The sequence below is a fragment of the Symphalangus syndactylus genome, chromosome 5, assembly GCF_028878055.3.
Source record: "Symphalangus syndactylus isolate Jambi chromosome 5, NHGRI_mSymSyn1-v2.1_pri, whole genome shotgun sequence".
Lineage (NCBI taxonomy): Eukaryota > Metazoa > Chordata > Mammalia > Primates > Hylobatidae > Symphalangus > Symphalangus syndactylus.
In genome coordinates this window covers 150,540,016-150,560,371 of record NC_072427.2, presented here as the reverse complement: position 1 = coordinate 150,560,371, position 20,356 = coordinate 150,540,016, and positions in this window count along the sequence as shown.

The following is a 20,356-nucleotide window of genomic DNA, read 5'->3' as shown; positions in this document are numbered from 1 at the left end:
AGCGGGGAACATCTGTGTTCAACACAAGGCACTCTGTGGGAGGAGCTTCATTACTAGGAACTAATTAGTGAAGATGTGGTACTATATTTATAAGCCATTCTCCGGCCATTGCTAAAGAAGCCTGCTTTATACGTAAACATTTAATGTCATACATCTTCCAAACAACCCTGGGGAGACAAGCGCTGTGTACCCTAGAGATTCACCCTGGGTAAAGGCCTGGGTTTCCGAGAGAATAACAGAGGAGTGCTTTGCTACCTGCACTTTCTTACCAAGCTCCTTCACAAAAAAGAAAGGTTGGCCAGGCATGGTGGCTCACGCCTGTAATCCCAGCACTTTGGGAAGCCGAGGTGGGCAGATCACTTGAGGTCAGGGGTTCGAGACCAGCCTGGCCAACATGATGAAACCCTGTCGAAACCCTGTTTAGTAGAAACCCTGTCTCTACTAAAAATACAAAAAATTAGCTGGGCATATTGGTGCACGCCTGTAATCTCAGCTACCTGGGAGGCTGAGGCAGGAGAATCACTTGAACTGGGAGGTGGAGATTGCAGTGAGTGGAGATTGCACCACTGCACTCTAGCCTGGACGACAGGGCGAGGCTCTGTCACACACACACACAAAAAGGTCATGGTGGGTGGACGCTGTGGTCAAGGAGGGCTTTGAGGGAAGGAGAGAACTGAGGGAGCTTTGTAGGATACACAGGGAAGGGTTTTCCCCAGCACCTGCCAAGAATGATGGAGAGGGAGCGCAGGTGTCTTGGGATAAGTCCACAGCCATTGGGTCATTCCCTTAGCTCCTGGAGGGACTGGCGAAGGGGCTCCTCCTTGGCCACTTCAGCTTGTCTTATTAGGAAAGAGAGCCCTGTGCCAGCTTACCCAGGTCCAAAGTCTCCCCTCCAAGAAGAAGCCCTGTGTGCTTAGCATCCGGCTCTAATGGCAGAGTCCAGCCCAGAGGAGTAGACTTATTTTTAAGGAGGATGGGAGGAGAAGCAGCATTTCCCACTTAGAGAGAGTATAGGATGGTGCAAGAATCTCAGATTAATTCTCCCCATTTGAGATAGGGAAACATTGAGAGCGGAGATGAGGATTCACCCATTGGAACACGGAGACGGCAGAACGTCCAGCTCCTGGCTAAACTCCCTACCAGTGGCTTCCAAATCTGGCTGCTCACTGGAATTACCTGTGGAGTTTTAAAGCCATAATTGCTCCAGGACTAATCTTAGACATACTGAATCTGCCGGGGCAAAAGCCAGTTATTTGTACTTTATTCAAAGCCACCTGGGAGATTCTAATTCTCCACACCAGACGTGGCTGATACTAAAGTACTTATCAATAAACAGGCTTTGAGTGCCAACTACACATCAAGCACTGGAAATAGTACACAGAGACCAAGGCCCTCTTCAGTGGCAGGCTCAACTTTCCATTCCCTTCTAGGATGTCCAGCCTAACTGCAGGTCAAGATGTAAATGGGCCTTTCTAGGGAATTTAGCACTGAATGCTGAATCAGTACCTTGTGCTGACGAGTACCCTGTCCTTGAGTCCAGTGCATGGTCTCATCTGAGGCTTCAGTGGGTAAGAGAAGGGAGAGGCCAGGAGATGTCGGTTCCTGTCCTTTGCACCTAGAGGGCACTCCTCCGTCACAGTTCAGGTCCAAGGGTCTGGGAACCAGTGTGACCTTAGGAGACCAAAGAGAAACACAGATACCAGCTGTGAGCAGGAAGCCCAGGGAGGAGGCCCTGGGTTTGTGCCGTTTGAATGTCACTGTCCTTGGTTCCCAGGTAGCTACCTGAACACAGCAGATAGGCTGGTCCCGTGGCAGGCAGGGAAACCTGTTGTCTCCAGCCTGGCTTGGAACCCACTTCTCTGGCATCAAGAGAATTTGCCCCGGGAGCTGTGAGGAAGCATCAAGTCTAGTCCCTGCATTTACACTCATAGAATCAAGGCTCTTAGTATAGACAAGGGCCTATAAGAATCTGTATTCCGGCTGGGAGCAGTGGCTCACGCCTGTAATCCCATCACTTTGGGAGGCTGAGGTGGGTGGATCACCTGAGGTCAGGAGTTCGAGATCAGCCTGGGCAACACAGTGAAACCCCATCTGTACTAAAAATATAAAATTAGCTGGGCGTGGTGGCACATGCCTGTAATCTCAGCTACTCGGGACGCTGAGGCAGGAGAATCACTTGAACTTGGGAGGCAGAGGATCCGGTGAGCCGAGATTGCGCCATTGCACTCCAGCCTGGGCAACAAGAGTAAATCTCTGTCTCACCATAAAAAAAAAAAAAAAAAAAAAAAAAAAGAATCTGTATTCCAGCCGGGAATGGTGGTTCCCGCCTGTAATCCCAACACTTTGAGAGGCGGAGGCGGGTGGATTGCTTGAGCCCAGCAGTTTGAGACCAGCCTGGGCAACATGGTGAAACCCTGTCTCTACAAAAATTAGCCGAGCATGGGTGCATGCCTGTAGTCCAAGCTGCTTGGGAGGCTGAGGCAGGAGAATTGCTCGAACCCAGGAGGCAGAGGTTGCAGTGAGCCCAGATCGTGCCACTGCACTCCATCCTGGGTGACAGAATAAGACCCTGTCAAAAAAAAAAAAAAGTATTCCTGCAAGTTCATTACTTTCCTTCATCTCCTGACTTCTTTTTATCAGCATCTTCTCTGAGAAGCTACTGAAGAAGATTCTAACCCAGATCATGTTCACTCAAAGTAAAGACTGGGCAATAATTTTCAAACAATAACATCAACCTCATTTTCCTTAGCTATGATGAAAAAATGTCAGAGGAATCAAGGGAAAAAAAAAAGCTGGGAGATAGGAGAGAAGGTGGTCGCATGGTGGCTTGCAGCTTTCTTTTCTTTTTGAGACCCTGGAGAAACCTGGCAGGCCTCTGCTCCCTGTCCCTTCATGCCTCCTGAGTCTGTCTCCACCATTTCAGTAACGGTGTCCCTGCCCTCTTGTTTTCTCAGGGCATCACACGTCGTCCAGACCTCCAGTGTTCAGGGAGATGGATATCTAAGCCATCTAGAACAAAATTTTTTTTTTTGGCTTCTTGAAGTTCTTTGGAGAGGTGCCATTCCTGTGCCTCATCTGAAAATACTACCCCAGTGTCATCTTGACAGCGAAAATGTGCTTCCCTATAGCCAATCTGATTCTCTCTTGCTTTAATGCATCCACGCAATCAACACATAACTTTTTACGGAAAGCCTGTTATATGGCTACTACCTTGTAGAAAATCTTCAGAGAAGCCTGAGAATGAAAAGGTACAGTCCTGATCTTCAGGGAATTTGCAGTTTACTAGGCAGAATATTCTCTGCCTTTGTCTAGCACTTCACAGCCCATAAAGTACACTCACATGTATTGTCTCTTCTGATGCTCTAAACAGTCCTATGGGCTGGTCTGGGGGCTGTCGGGGACGACTTTCCCAAGAGCATCCTGGCTCCTGATACACACATTCCGTATCGTAGGAATTTAAAGAAAAGAGAGAAAAAAACCATTATTTTTAAAAATCTGTTTTTATTACAAAGTGGATCAATGCAGAAATGTATGAAGTAGAAAGGGAACTTCCAGTATAGTTTGTACCCTCTAGAGGTAAAATGTTATAAAGACAAATTATAGGTTTAGGGCATATATATAAAATATGCATTATATTTAATATAATAAAATACATTAATATATTGCTAATAATACATGTTAATAAAATATATAACATATGAATAAATATTTAATAAAATATGTATATATGTATTTCTAAATATGTATATATTTAACATTATATATTAATACTAAAGTGCATATTATATATATTTATGTATCTATTTAAATATGCACTTTTATTTTAAAATTTAAAAAAAATTTTGCATCTATCAGCCAGAAAAATCCGCACTTTTAAAAGACAAAATTGAGGGCACAGTGTATATAATATATACCCACTTTGTCCGTTGAAGTCTATTTTGACCACCTTTCCAGGTCAGTATGCATATCTTTACCTCATTCTTTTAAATTATTCCATTCCGTTGTATTTGAGAGGGGTCAGCTCTTCTGAAAGCTTCATTTCCTTCCAAGCTCTGCCCCAGAGGCATTTGTGGTGGTTCCCAAGGCCACAGGACTTTATATTTACATGTATGTATATGTACACATACACACCCATTATATACATGTGCATACATACATACATACAGATACATACACACATATACATATAATAATGGCCCCGCATGGGATGGCACTGGTGGCTGGGGTTACCGCAGTTCTCCACCACATCAAGAACTTACCCCCTTTTAGTCTAGAACCAATACCTCCCATAGAATCAGTCTCCAGTTCCCTTCTTTCCCTCCAAATGACATGTTCCAATTTCTCCTCCCCAAGACAAAATTTCCAGCTTATTTTTGTCATGGCAGCCTTTCCAAAATGAAGGCCCACGGGAGGGCTTGTCTTCAGGGCAGCCCTTCTCCAGTGGGCAAGGGAGCCTGGAATTCCAGCAGCGGGGCGACATCAAGGCTTGGAAAGGGGTTTGAATCCACAGAAAATGTGGAGGTGCTTCTCCATGGTACAGCTGTGATAGTTTTCACTTCTGCCACTATGGCCAATAAATCTCCACACTTGCAGTGATCTCATAAAGACCACACTTGTTAATTTATAAATCTGGCCACTGATAGCTGGTAATGACTGCTGATGACAAAGTGACAAGGATGGGCATAGAAGTGCTATTTACTGAAGCCTTTGGAAAATAAGCTTCAATTTTCAAACGTGTAATATAAAATTTTGCAACCTATTTTGAACTTAATACAGAGCATAAAGTTTTTATAAGAATAGGAAATGTTTGAGGGTATTTAAATATGCGTAGCTGAGTATTTATTTATTTAGAAGTTTAAAGTTGTTCAAGAGTATAAAACAGCCATGCTGAGTATCAGAATTCTGAAGAACATTAGAAGAGAGAGGGTAACTGGAAAGAAACTGATGCAAAAACGATGCAAAAAGAATGGCTGCATAAAAAAGGATGAATTCGCGTCCGTTGCAGCATCATGGATGCAGCTGGAGGCCATTATCCTGAGCAAACTAATGCAGAAACGGAAAACCAAAGACCACATATTCTCACTGGTAAGTGGGAGCTAAACACTGGGCATGCATGGACATAAAGATGGGAACAATAGACACTGGGGACTACTAGCAGGGGAGGGTAGGAGCGAGGAAAGGCCTGAAAAACTACCTATTGAGTACTATGCTCACTACCTGGGTGATGGGTTTAATCATTCCCCAGACCTCAGCATCACATAATATGACCTTGTAACAAACCTGCATGTGAACCCCCGATTCTAAAATAAAAGTTGAAAAAAAAGTTGGGGGGAATGGCTGGAAACCAGCAGAAACAGAAAAACCAAAGGGCTAATCAACAGCAGGTGCAGATGAGAGAAGCCAGCCAGGAGCTAATTACGTTAGCCAATGACATAATTACAGGCAGGAGCATCACTGTCAAGTGCTGTGCACAGTGAGTGTGGCCCTGTAAGATGTTAGGGACTGAAGCTGAATACCGCCGATACACTATAGGCTGTCATTCATGGGTAGTAGTTGTCACTTGGTCCACTGCCTGAGACAGCTGCACAACAGCAGAACTGAGCACAGGGAGGGTACACAAAGTCAAGGACTGGGGCACAGGGATGTGTGGAGCAGTGGCACGCTTCTGTACAATGCTGTGGGTACATGGCACTGTGCATTTGCCAAACCCATAGAACTGTACGACACAAAGAGTAGAGCCTAGTGCAAACGGTGGACTTTAGTTAATAATAATGCTTCAATAGCATTTCATCAGTGATAACAAATGCACCACACTGATGCAAGATGTTAATAGGGGAAACTGTGTGCAGAGGGGGGAGAAGGAATATATGGGACCTCACACTTTCTGCTTAACTTTTCTGTAAACCAGTAACTCCTCTGAAAAATAAAGTCTATCAAAAAAATGAGAGCAAAATTCAGCAAAATGGTGTTGCTCAATAGGTGTTCAACATTTCATCACTGCCTGGAATTATTCATTCCAGGATCAGATCAGTGAGATGGGCTAAAACAGCATATATTTCACTGTGCACAGCCACTTACCTTTCAGTCCTTTAAAACAAGACAAAAGAAAATTTCTCACCCATCCGTGTCATGTGAGTTAGCTTCCCCACATGATCTACCTGCCTCGGCCTCCCAAAGTGCTAGGATTACAGGTGTGTGCCACCACACTCTTTTAATTAATTAATTTTATTTAATTAAAGCTAATGGAAAAATTAAAAATAATTCATTAAAAGCAATGGCAAAAAGTTTTTTTTGTTTTTTTTTTTTTTAGATCTGTATATGCAGCCTTAGGCAAGTGACTCCCCTCTTGCACTTGCCTTGCTCTCCCAGCTTTGAAATGGGGAGGTGGGACATGTGGATGAATCATCTGTAAAGCTCCTCTCAGCTGCTGCAGTCTGGAGGTAGGATGCTCTCTCGTTGTCCAGCTTCCCCAAACTGTTTGCTTTATCACCTGCTGCACTTGATCATTTACACGGGAGTTACCCACCTTGTCCAAGACGACTGGAAGTGTTTACATTCTCTGCTGGGAGATTTGTTTCTCTCTCTCTGCTTTGCTTAAAATGTCCACACTGGATTAGGGATAAACTTAAGGAAGGCATATTCCTTTAATCTAATATATATTATTAGATTATATATTTTTATAATGTAACGTTACAGGTACCTATAATAGCGCAACAGATTTCCTCAATAGCAAATCTAAATATATAAGTAGAACCTTCACCCTGCTTCCCAAAAGGAAATACACATGGCTTCTGTAATATTATGAAATCCATGGTCTTGCTCTCTCAACTTTGGTGCCCATAACCAGAAGCTCATTTTGCCGGGACAAAAAGAGGTTAAAGCACCTCAGGTGCCCTCGGTTGGGGAATCCTAGGGGAATCCTAGAAAACTGAAGGTTATAGCAGAACTTGAGAGCAAAGGCTGTTGAAGTCCAGGCCATTGATCAATAGCTGCAGCCTCAACTCCCTTTTCCTTCCCTCTCAACCCCTCACCCCCTCACCCCCTCCTCTTTTCCGCCAACACACTCTTTTTCCTGGAAACCCTCTCCTGGCCTCCACCGCTACAGCTTGCGGGAGATAAGACATGTGTCCCACGGGTGGGGGAGGCCAAGCCTGTGTGAGTGATTTTACAAAAGGTTCACTTTGGGTGATAAGAACAGGGTTATGACTGTTCTACTTAGAGCTAAGCCAGGGAAGAGGGGGACAGTTTTGAAGGAAGGTTTCTCAGTGGAAGATTTGTTCATTTGTTTCCTCCCTCCTGAAACCCTACAAATATTCTTACTTCCAGGAGTCTCCTTAACTCTCCTTTCTTTGTCTCCATCACTCTTTACCCTCCGAGAAAAATGTATTTTCACTTTATATTAGAATGGTGCTTTTTAGCTTTTCAAAACATTTTTATAATGGTTGTCTCATAGAAATAGTCCACTTGGACAGGCACTTCCCCCAAGCTGTTCTTCCTACAAGTCACTGTGAAGCCAAGGCTCCTTTTGGCTGGCCAGACTAGGGCATTTATGGTGCTTCCTGGAGGAACCAAGAGCCCCAGCCTCGCTGTCCCCACCCAGGGCACCCCCCACCCCCATATCTCCTCTTTGGGCCTTTTCGAATCAGAACCCCACCAGTTTTCTGAACTTAGGAGACTTGTATCCCCTCCCTCTGTTTCTTCTCCTTCCTTTCCTACCAGTGCCCCCAAACCGGAGTGACCCAGGAGTCTCTTCTCCCCACCCTCCTCTTTGCATGAGCCATGAAAACGGAATCTGAGAGTTGGACATTGGGAACCCTGGGGATCATCATCCTAGCCTGTTTTCATGAGGTCGGTGCAAAAGTAATTGCGGTTTTTGCCATTACTTTTAATTAATTATTTTTAATTTTCCCATTACTTTTAATTAAATAAAATTAATTAATTAAAAGGGTGTGGTGCCTCACACCTGTAATCCCACCACTTTGGGAGGCCGAGGCGGGTAGATCACTTGAGATCAGATGTTTGAGACCAGCCTAGCCAACATGGCGAAACCCTGTCTCTACCAAAAATACAAAAATTAGCCAGGCGTGGTGGCGTGTGCCTGTAGCCCCAGTGACTCAGAAGGCTGAGGCATGAGAATTGCTTGAACCTGGGAGGAGGAGGTTGCAGTGAGCTGACATCAGGCCACTGCACTCCAGCCTGGGCGACAGAGCAACACTCTGTCTCAAAAAAAAAAAAAAAAAAAGAATGGCAAAAACTGCAACTTTTGTAGTGATCTAATACAAGAAGAAAACTGAGGTCTCCAGAGTGATTTGCCCAAGGTTACACGGCCAAGTTGAGGGCAGAGCTTAGAATTAGAATGAGGTTTCTGACCCTGAGCACAGAGGCCCTTCCAACACCCCTCACTACAGTAATTCATTTGAACGCACTCACTGGAAGGGAATCAGCCACCTGGGCTCTGAGCCTGCCTCAGGACTAGCAGGTGACTTTTCATCTGCCCCATACAGACATCTCACCCCTCATCTGTGCCACCTGGAATATGCGTGCCGTGAAGATCATGGAAGCCGCACTTTGGCATTGGAGGAGCCCTTTGCACACAGACCCCTCCTGCCCTCCTTAGTCCTAGCACTGCCCAGGGAGCAGTGAAGCTTGACTTCCCATAACTTCATGGCCCTGGTCTTAGGGGTATGAACTCCTTTTAGTGCCTACAAGGAAGGTTTTGGAATCATTTCTTGCACAATTGTTTTGTCTCCAGCCCTGGTCTTTCCCATGCTAACTCACATCATGGAGTGGCGAGAGCTGAGCCAGGAGTCTTGGAAGCCGCCTTCACCCTCCCCTCTGTAGGTCTCGTTTCTGGCCTTTGTTGAATACAGGGATTCAACTAGCAGAGGTGTTCCTTCAGGCAGATCCAGCTCTGAAACCTGTGTGCCTCAGCCTCCCGTCACAGCTGCACTAACCATTGCCTCAGCATTATCATCTCTAGACCCAGAAATCGAGCTTCTAGAGTTAAAAAATATACATATGGCCTTCTTTACAGATGTCTAAGAATTTGTGTCTTGGTTGAGGCATTCCAACAGTCTCTAGACACCTCCACTATCAAACTAATCTCACTTTTTCTGGGGGTAGGAGGGAATTACTATTATTTTTAATTCTAAGGTAGAGCTGCCTGAACTGTGTGTTCTGGAAGCCACCACGGGGGTGAGAGATGCATACAGGCAGTGACTCTCTGAGCCTGCAGTTGCTGGAATCTGGGCTGATGGATTGCCTCTGGAGTCAGGAGTGGCCTCTGTGCCGTAAAAATATTCTCTTTTTTTTTGAGACGGAGTCTCGCTCTGTCGCCCAGGCTGGAGTGCAGTGGCGCGATCTCGGCTCACTGCAAGCTCCGCCTCCTGGGTTCAGGCCATTCTCCTGCCTCAGCCTCCCAAGTAGCTGGGACCACAGGCGCCCACCACCACGCCCAGCTAATTTTTTGTATTTTTAGTAGAAACGGGGTTTCACCGTGTTAGCCAGGATGGTCTTGATCTCCTGACCTCGTGAGCCACCCGCCTTGGCCTCCCAAAGTACTGGGATTACAGGCGTGAGCCACCGCGCCTGGCCAAAACATTCTCATTTTCTGTGTGGGCCATGATGTGAAAAGATTGAAAAGCTGTTGAACCAAGGTCCACAAACTAGCTACGGGTATAATAACAACCACAATGACAAAGTGCTCTTGCAGATCCACTCTGGGCTATGTATAACCCCATGACACAGGCTGGGGCAGTATCATAACGTGACATGTTTAAGTGACATGCCCAAGATGACCTGTAATTGAAGCCGGGACTAGACCCTGTGCCGTAAGTCGCGTGTAATGACATCCCTTACTTTGCAAATAACTTTCCTAACTGTACACTTTTTACAGAGCATTCTCACAGGCATTCTCTTATTCTATCTTCCCTAAACCCCGTGAGATATGAAGAATCCTCATCTTTTATTTGAAGAAACTGAGGAACAATCTGTGACTTGCCTAAGAGCACACACGTAGTATGTGGCAGAACTGAGAGTCAAATCCAGGTTTTCTTACTCTGAATTGGGATCTTTGTCAATGACCCCACAGCCCTCTTCTGTGAATGTCCATGTTTTCACGAACGTATCTTCAGGACTGAAGCCACCAGGATGGGCACATGGCGGGCCAAGGGCAGGGAATGGGGGAGGGAGGGGAACTCGGTACATGGGGAACAAGTTCTATCAAGTTCCATTTGGGGTGAGATTTGGTATTTCTTTTCCAGGTGGGAGACGAAGGAGCAATGGTTAGAGCCTTTGGTTCCTCTGCGTGCAGGGCTCAGCCAGGCTGCTGTCTACTCCTGTGAGCCCACGCAATTCCTTGATCCCAAACCAGAGGGAAGGCAGTCATGCTTCCAAGGCTGGGATTCTGCCCAAGGAAGGAACAATGGAAACTTGGGACTGCAGAGGAGCCGTGTGTGTGTGTGTGTGTGTGTGTGTGTGTCCACACAGGCTGTCCAATGTGATTGGTGCTCAAAGGCTGCCCTAGAGGACCCAGCCCACCCTCTCAGGATGCCTGGGGCTTGTCACGCAGCCCACGTCAGGGAGCAGACATCCTGGTTCCCACTCACCTCGTTGGAGCCGGTGACCCAGGCCAGCCCACCACGTTTGGGACTCTGCACATCCGGACTGGTGTTATCTCGGGATCCTGGGACTCCTTGGCTCCCCTGCCCTGCCTCCTCCCTTCCCGGTGGACACGTAGCCACCACACACTTCTCGGAGGGCTATTTCTAGCCAAGGGGCCGGTCTTTCAGCCCCAGCCTGTCAGCTCCGGCCGTCTGTGTGCTGCAGCTGGGACGGGTGGCCTGACACATTGTGGGTTCAGCAGAATGCAGGATGTGGGGGCTTCCGGAGGCAGCATCCCCTCAGCCTGCTGGAGGTCAGGGTTGCTGAGATGTGGGGGTGGGGGACAGACAGGATGCTCCTGCCGCGTGGTCAGGAGGAGCTGGGTGTCTATGGGAGAGGCTAGACCTCAGCCTCCTCACACCTCTAGCAGCCCTGTCCCTGGCAAGAATCATTTATTTGTCTTTAGTAGAGCAGATGGTGAATAGCCCTGTGGTTGAATGCAGGCCCTGGGTTAGACAGTCTGGCTCAGAAGCCAAACCATGCCCTGTGCGAGGCGTACCATCTTTGTCAACTCACCTTGTTTCTCTGAGCGTCAGTTTCCTGATCTGTGGCAAAGGGAATAATAGTACCTGCCTCATTATATTGTTGACAGGATTCAATAATATGACACTTACAATGCTTCATGTCACATGAAGTGCTCATGGAAACCTGCTGGGTAAGTGGTAAATGTTTATTGTTGTTTCGTTGCTGTTGCTGTTGTTATTGTTCCTTTTCCAAACCCCAACATCCTATCACAACTTCAGGTCATTCCAACAAGCCTCTCACCGCCCAGCAGGATTCCTCACAGGTGGCCATCAGAATTACTGCTATTTCAGAGTGATTTCAGATGCCTGGCACATTTTAGGTGCTCCTTAAGTTTTCACCAAATGAAAGAATAAATTCTTCCCTTAGTTTGATATGCTGGAAAGGATACTGACCTTGCAATTAAAACAAAAACCAAAAACAAAGCCTGGGTTAGTCCTCAGCCATGCCACTGGGCCAGTGTTGTGATGTGGCAGAGGAAGCTCACTCAGTGTCCCTAAGTCCCCCACCTAAGGCCCTGGCTCCCACCTAGCCTCTTTCCTGGTCGGGAGGACAAATGTGCACAGGGTTGGCACTGCTCTGTAAACCATACAGGGTTGTGCAGCTCAAGGCAGATTATTCTTTATCTTCCGCTATTTCACATTTCAGATTCCCCACTCCAGAAAGGTAGATCTGCTTTTTTTTTTTTCTTTTGTTTTTTGAGGTGGAGTCTCGCTCTGTCACCAGGCTGGAGTGCAGTGGCGCGATCTCGGCTCACTGCAACCTCTGCCTCCCGGGTTCAAGCAATTCTCCTGCCTCAGCCTCCTGAGTAGCTGGGACTACAGGCATGTGCCACCACGCCCAGCTAATTTTTGTATTTTTGTAGTACAGACGGGGTTTCACCATGTTGGCCAGGATGGTCTTCATCTCCTGACCTCGTGATCCCCCTGCCTCAGCCTCCCAAAGTGCTGGGATTACAGGCGTGAGCCACCATGCCTGGCCGATAAATCTGTTTTATTTAACTTCCTTTCATGTTGCCATGTTCTCCACCAGTGCTGAGGTTTGCCTTAATGGTGCCACAGTCTCTTCCGTCTTTTTTATTCTCTCCCTCAAAACATGGGACTCCCTTCCTTCCAAGTTGAAGGAACTGAGCCAACTCACCCCATTAAGGAAGGCTTCCCTCACCAGCTTCACCCAAATCCAAGAACTCCATCCAACTCATTACCCAATGCTCCCTGTACAGAGGCACTGAGAATGATGTACTCTTTTCCTCTGAGTGTATTTTCATATTTTTGAGGAATTCATTCACTTATTTGCCATAACTTTATGAGAATCATCCAGGTACCTTCCACCCTCCCTTGGTGTCTTTCTAAGCAAAGTCACCTGATCTGGATTGAACCTCACCACAGCTCTCTGAGGGAAGTAAGCCTAGTCTTATTGCCTTCATTTTCTAGGTGAGGTCATGGACACCTAGAAAGGGTTATTGACTGACCCAAGGTCTCATAGCCAACGCATTGTGCCCAGGTCTCCAGTTTCCTGTGCATTATGGCTGGGGGATCCTGAAGGTGACATCGGGGGTGTAACAGGGTTCTTCTGATGTGTCACCTGATGTGGGAGCTCGAAATTCATGTGTGATAGATTTGAAGGTTCTAATCCTTTTACTGGCTGTCATCTTGGACAAGCTACATGATGTCTCTGAGCTTAGTTAACTTGTCTATAAAATGGAGATATGACATCTACCTCATATGCAACGTATCTGGCCCCCATAGGTACCCAGCATTTCCTCCCTTTCCTTCTATTTCCTCAAAGAACCCAACCATCCCTAAAAAGTGCATATTCGTATTTCCATTCCCCCACCCCACCATAAAGGTCTTTCAAGGTAAGGTGAACAGAAGATTTATCCAATTATTCAATGAGTCTACACTTGGTGCCTAGTATATACAAGATGCTGTGCTAGATTCAGGGATACATGGGTGAAAAAAAGACACAGTCCTTGCCTTCAGGGAGCTTACATTATAATGGGGAAAAGCACCTGCTGAAGAGATAATTACTCTAAGTGTGACCTGTGCCATGAAGGAGCGGGTGTTTGAAGGGCTCTGGGAGCCCAGCAGGAAGAGCCTCTAAATGGCCAGGGGAAGTCAAGTTGGGCTTCACAGAGGGACCAACAGCCGAGCTGAGTTTTGAAGGACTAAGAGTTGCCCAAACAAGCAAGGTATGATAGAGGGGAGAGTATTTTAAAAGGGGAGATCATCTGTGAAAAGGCGAAAAGGCACAGAGTCATGAAAGAATATGACATCTTGGGACATCTGTAACAATTTCAATATAAACACAGTGTAAAAGGAGGCATGGAGGCTGGGCGCAGTGGCTCACGCCTGTAATCCCAGCACTCTGGGAGGCTGAGGCAGGTGGATCACCTGAGGTCAGAAGTTTGAGACCAGCTTGGCCAACATGGTGAAACCCCGTCTCTACTAAAAATACAAAAATTAGCCGGGCGTGGTGGTGCATGCCTGTAGTCCCAGCTACTCGGGAGGTTGAGGCAGGAGAATGGTGTGAACCTGGGAGGTAGAGCTTGCAGTGAGCCCAGATTGTACCACAGCACCCCAGCCTGGGCAACAAAGTGAGACTCCATCTCAAAAAAAAAAAAAAAAAAAAAAAAAACCCAAAAAATCAGGCATGGAGTATTGGGAAATTGGGGGAAAGCTGAACAGAGCTGGATTACACATGGACTTATGTGACATGTGAAGGGATTTAGATTGTAACCTTGAGCCTATGAGGACACCCTGGAAATTTTGAGCAGGGATTACTGTGATTAGACCTGTGTTTCAGATGATCACTGTGGTAGCTGTGTGGTGAATGAATTCAAAGGGAAACATGACTATATGCAGGGAGACCAATCAGAAAATTTCTGAAATATTTTAGATGAAAGATGGTAACAGGTTGAACTAAAGCAGGGTCATTTGAGGCTGGAATAAAAGGGTTATCCAAGATCTTCAGAAAGAAGAAGTCATGGGAATAAATGATTGATTGCACATGGGGTTGCAGGAGCAGAGAGGGAGGAGTGAAACGTGAGCCCCGGTCTCAGAGTTGAGTGGCACCAGGAGGCTACAAAATACTAGAAAGGAGAAGGACAGGAAGAAGGGATGAAGGGTTCAGCTTGGTTGGACTTGGAGTTCATTAAGAGATGTGTGGCTCTGGGGTAGAGATCAGGCCTGGTAGTGGAGAAATGGGAGAATGAGTTGTTTGCATAGAGGTGATAGTCAAAGAGATCTTAAAAAGAGATAATCCACGGGGGGCACATGGACTGACAAAGGAGGACCCGGGATGAGAAATAGCAACATTTAAGAAGAGGATGGAGGAAGAGGAACCTGCAAAGGAGACCAAGAATTGGTGCTCAGAGAGTTTTGGCTGAGAAACCTGAGTGCCTGATTCCTGGATTAACGTTGGTTGCGTGGATTCCTGAAGGCGAGAAGATGTACAGTAGATGTCACAGGCGAGCGTGCTGCCTTTGTCACGAGCAGAACTTCTAGCCTGGTGAGCTCTGCTGGGTAGCGTGTGAATGCTAAGGGCCTCATAGCTAATTTGAAATGCTGACTAAAGACAGACAGAAGGCAGCTTCTTCTCAATCTCTTTCCTCCAAGCTTCTATTCTACTCCTCACCCTTGGGGTTTTACCTTTCCAATTGCCAAAGGAGGAGATGAGTACATACATTTAAATAAATGAAAGATTGAAGGCTTCTTTCCTAAAGGCTTGAGCAGAGCTAATGTAGCCTCTTCTCCCTCTATCCTCCCTCCAGCCCCATCACAGTGGGCTAGACTTCTAAGGAGATAGGGAAGGAATAAAAGAGATCTTAGTGGCTGAGAAGAGGGCATGGTGAGATGTACCCGCTGCTGCTTCCATGTTAAGTTCATTTATTCCTCCTACTGAAAAGCTCCAGCTGAGAGTATCAGGACCCCAGTGTATACCTCTAAAAGGAAGAGGCCCATTTTTCTATGGACTCATATCACCTCCATTCCCTGGAGGTGGAGCTAAGAAGTCTTAAGCTCTCTTTAGAGCTCAGAATGTATCCTTAATTGCAAGGAATGGGGAAAGGAAAACAGGAGGGTAGGGTGTTATGGAAGCCAGAGGAAGCAAGATTTCCAGAAAGAGGACATAAGCAACCATGTCAAATGCTGCAGACAGGAGACATAGCTAAAGGACCAAATAATTTTTTATTTATGATTTTTCAAAGAGCTGTTCCAACGGAGTAGGATTGGAGGCCAGATTGTGTAGGTTAAGGACAGAATGAGGAATGAGAAAATTAAAAGACAGTGTACAGACACGCTTTTGAAGTCTGGAATAGACAATAATAGGAAGGGACATAGAGTGATGTTCCAAGATAATTAGTTTAAAAACTCAAAAGAAAAATGCTGTAATCATCAGACCACCAAAAGAAATTTTTTGGAGAAGTATTGCTTCATTTATTTACTTCCATTTTTCCAAAATTATTTGGGTCCGTTTCGGGAGGGTTTATAGGATAATTCATGACTGTCTTTTCAATCAGGGAAACGGAAAAGTAGGAACTACATTTTGAGTTTAAAAATGATTTCCTCCTGAAAATGTCCATGTAACTTTTTTTTTTTTTGAGACAAATTTTTACTATCGCTCAGGATGGTGCTGTCATGGCTCACTGCAGCTTCCACCTCCCTCCCCAGGCTCAGATGGTCCTCCCACCTCAGCCTCCTGAGCAGCTGGGACCACAGGTGCGCACCACGACACCCAGCTAATTTTTGTATTTTTAGTAGAGACGGAGTTTTGCCATGTTGTCCAGGTTGGTCTAGAACTCCTGGGCTCAAGTGATCCACCTGCCTTGACCTCCCAAATTGCTGGGATTACAGGTGTGAGCCACCACGCCTGGCCTACTTACCTTATAGCTTGACAGGTTTGGCAAAACCGGAGGATTCGACTTAGAAAATAAAAAGCAGTTGCTGTGTGCTGCTGTTTGTTGTCTTTGTTCTGTGATACAATTTCAACATATATATTCACTTAATATATATTTAGGCTGGGCACAGAGGCTCACACCTATAATCCCAGCACTTTGGGAGGCCAAGGAGGGTGGATCGCTTGAGGCCAGGAGTTTGAGACAAGCCTGACCAACATGATGAAACCCCGTCTCTACTACAAATATAACAATTAGCTGGGTGTGGTGGCTTGTGCCTGTAGTCCCGATTCCTCGAGAGGCTGAGGCATGAGTATTGCTTAAACCCAGGGGGTGAAGGTTGCAGTGAGCCACTGCACTCCAGCCTGGGCGGCAAAGCAAAACTCTGTCTCAAAAAAAAAAAAAAAAAAAAAAGAAGAGCAGTTGCTGTGTGCTGCTGTAGTCTCTGCTCTGTGATACAACTTCAGCATATATAGTCATTTAGTATATATGTGTTGGGTAGAGTTGCCTTGTGATACTTCAGCCATGAAAAGAAAAAGACAGATGTGGCCTCTGCTCTCAAAGTGATTGATGTGTAGAAGGGAAGAAAGACAATTCTATCAGTAACATTAAAGTGTGATTAATGTTATAATAGGGGTAGAATTCAGCCCCATAAAAAGGTGTGGCAATGGGTCCTATCCAGACAGGGGAATCGGTGAAGAATCAGGAAGAAATGATGACATCTAAGCTGACATCTGAAAGGTGAACAACTCTGGAAAATATAGAAAAGTAGAGGGGAAAAAAATCCATAATCTTTCTGAACATAAATGATTATTTGATAACAGCTTAGTTTATTTTCTTCTGATTGTTTTCTTAAATAATATTTTTTGTGAAAATAATACTCGTAAATGCTTTAAGAAAAAAGAGTAAAAAGAGCAAAGTAAAAAAAACAGAGCTCACTTGGGCGGGCGCCTGTAATCCCAGCACTTTGGGAAGCCGAGGTGGGTGGATCACGAGGTCAGGAGATGGAGACCGTTCTGGCTAATACGGTGAAACCCCTTCTCTACTAAAAATATAAAAAATTAGCCAGGCGTGGTGGCACACGCCTGTAGTCCCAGCTACCCAGGAGACTGAAGCAGGAGAATCCCTTGAACCTGGGAGGTGGAGGTTGCAGTGAGCCGAGATCCCACCACTGCACTCCAGCCTGGACGACAGAGGGAGACTCCATCACAAAAAAAAAAACAACAACTCAGTGCCTTTGTTAGTTCGTTTTGTGCTCCTATAACAGAATACCCGAGACTGGTTAATTGATAAAGAACAGGTATTTATTTCTAATTCTGGAGTTTGGTTAAGTCCAAAGTTGAGGAGCCTGCATCTGGTGAGGGTTTTCTTGCTGTGTTATTCCATGGTAGAAGGCAGAAAGGCAAGAGAGCATGGGGGCAGCGGGAGGGAGAGAGAAAAAGAGAGGGAAAGAGAGAGAGAGAGAAGGAGGAAGGGAGGAAGAAGAAAGGAAGGGAAGACAGGAAGGATGGAGGGAGGGAGAGATTGAACTCATACCTCAAGCTTTTTTATTTTTTTATTTTTATTATTATTTATTTTATTTTATTTTATTTTATTTTATTTTATTTTATTTTATTTTATTTTATTATACTTTAGGTTTTAGGGTACATGTGCACAATGTGCAGGTTTGTTACATATGTATCCATGTGCCATGTTGATTTCCTGCACCCATTAACTCGTCATTTAGCATTAGGTATATCTCCTAATGCTGTCCCTCCCCCCTCCCCCTACCCCACAACACTCCCCGGTGTGTGATGTTCCCCTTCCTGTGTCCATGAGTTTTCATTGTTCAATTCCCACCTATGAGTGAGAACATGAGGTGTTTGGTTTTTTGTCCTTGCGATAGTTTACTGAGAATGATGTTTTCCAGTTTCATCCATGTCCCTACAAAGGACACGAACTCATCATTTTTTATGGCTGCATAGTATTCCATGGTGTATATGTGCCACATTTTCTTAATCCAGTCTATCGTTGTTGGACATTTGGGTTGGTTCCAACTCTTTGCTATTGTGAATAGTGCCGCAATAAACATACGTGTGCATGTGTCTTTATAGCAGCATGATTTATAGACCTTTGGGTATATACCCAGTAATGGGATGGCTGGGTCAAATGGTATTTCTAGTTCTAGATCCCTGAGGAATCGCCACACTGACTTCCACAATGGTTGAACTAGTTTACAGTCCCACCAACAGTGTAAAAGTGTTCCTATTTCTCCACATCCTCTCCAGCACCTGTTGTTTCCTGCTTTTTTAATGATGGCCATTCTAACTGGTGTGAGATGGTATCTCACTGTGGTTTTGATTTGCATTTCTCTGATGGCCAGTGATGATGAGCATTTCTTCATGTGTTTTTTGGCTGCATAAATGTCTTCTTTTGAGAAGTGTCTGTTCATGTCCTTTGCCCACTTTTTGATGGGGTTGTTTGTTTTTTTCTTGTAAATTTGTTTGAGTTCATTGTAGATTCTGGGTATTAGCCCTTTGTCAGATGAGTAGGTTGCAAAAATTTTCTCCCATTCTGTAGGTTGCCTGTTCACTCTGATGGTAGTTTCTTTTGCTGTGCAGAAGCTCTTTAGTTTAATGAGATCCCATTTGTCAATTTTGGCTTTTGTTGCCATTGCTTTTGGTGTTTTAGACATGAAGTCCTTGCCCACGTCTATGGCCTGAATGGTATTGCCTAGGTTTTCTTGTAGGATTTTAATGGTTTTAGGTCTAACATGCAAGTCTTTAATCCATCTTGAATTAATTTTTGTATAAGGTGTAAGGAAGGGATCCAGTTTCAGCTTTCTACATATGGCTAGCCAGTTTTCCCAGCACCATTTATTAAATAGGGAATCCTTTCCCCATTTCTTGCTTTTGTCAGGTTTGTCAAAGATCAGATAGTTGTAGATATGCTGCATCATTTCTGAGGGCTCTGTTCTGTTCCATTGATCTATATCTCTGTTGTGGTACCAGTACCATGCTGTTTTGGTTACTGTAGCCTTGTAGTATAGTTTGAAGTCAGGTAGCGTGATGTCTCCATCCTCAAGCTTTTTTATAATTGGCATTAAGCCATTTATGAGAAGGGAGCCCTCCTAGTACTGTTGCACTGGGGATTAAGTTTCCAACCTATGCTTTCGGGGGAACACATTCAAACCATAGCACCACCCATAAATATCCACCCTTGAATGAACATTATTTCATATACATATGCGTTTATGGATAGAATATTAGGTAAAAATGTTAACAGACATACTCTTATAAAAATGGGATCATACTATTTCTGCTATTTCTTAAAACAAATGTTTAATTAGATGTTACTTGGATTTAACAGAAGAAAAAGACATGGAAATCAAACTGAAGGAACTGGTGAACTTTAATTAAATTTGTCTTTTCTATTAAATGTGTCCTTTGCACAAGAGGTATTGTTTTAATAAAATCCTTCTACATTAAAGAAAACAGATATGAAAATATTATGAAAACCATTAAGAGATTAGAATAATTGGCTATATATTTTTGGAAACTTATTTAAATTAGGCAGTTTAGATTGGGTAAGTGCTATGAAAAATAAGATAATAAGCATTTCTCACATGTCTTCTCTCCTCACAACTCCCTAATTTTGTTAATTATATTGTTAATTTTACACTGTCAAAAGTTACCAGAAAATTGTCAAAACTTACGTTGTTGAAATTTGTTCTGTAATCATAATTTCCACGATTGTTTAGTCTTCCTTCAGTATCTAATAGTTTCAGTACTTACCACCAGTACTTTTTTGACTGTTTCTCCTTTCTTGAATTTTTATTTGGATTTATATTTTAATATATAAAATCTTATAATCAAATAGGTTTTTTTTCCTCTCAAGTATGATTCCTGGGTGCTATCTTTTTAGAGAAAGAACTTAGAAATTATTTTTTCTTTTTGCTTTTGTGTTAAATGACTTCTTGATGGTTATAATTTTGGGTGCCATTTTCTTTTCCTCAAAACTTTGTAAATATCACTACATTGTTTTCCGACATTCAATATTGCTTTTGGAAGTCTGAGGTCGGCTTGGTTTTGCTCCTTGTATGTTAATTGCTTTTGTGCCTAGCTTTTGTTTTTTTGTTTGTTTTTTAGGAAGGCCTTACTAAGTGCCAGGCACTGTTCTCTTTTTCTTAATACTTGAGTTATAGTAATTAACTTAACATTTTATATCATCTTCAAGATGCCTGAGGAATTCTTGAAGTCCAATACTTTAACTAGATATATCTTGGTGTTGAAGCTTCCA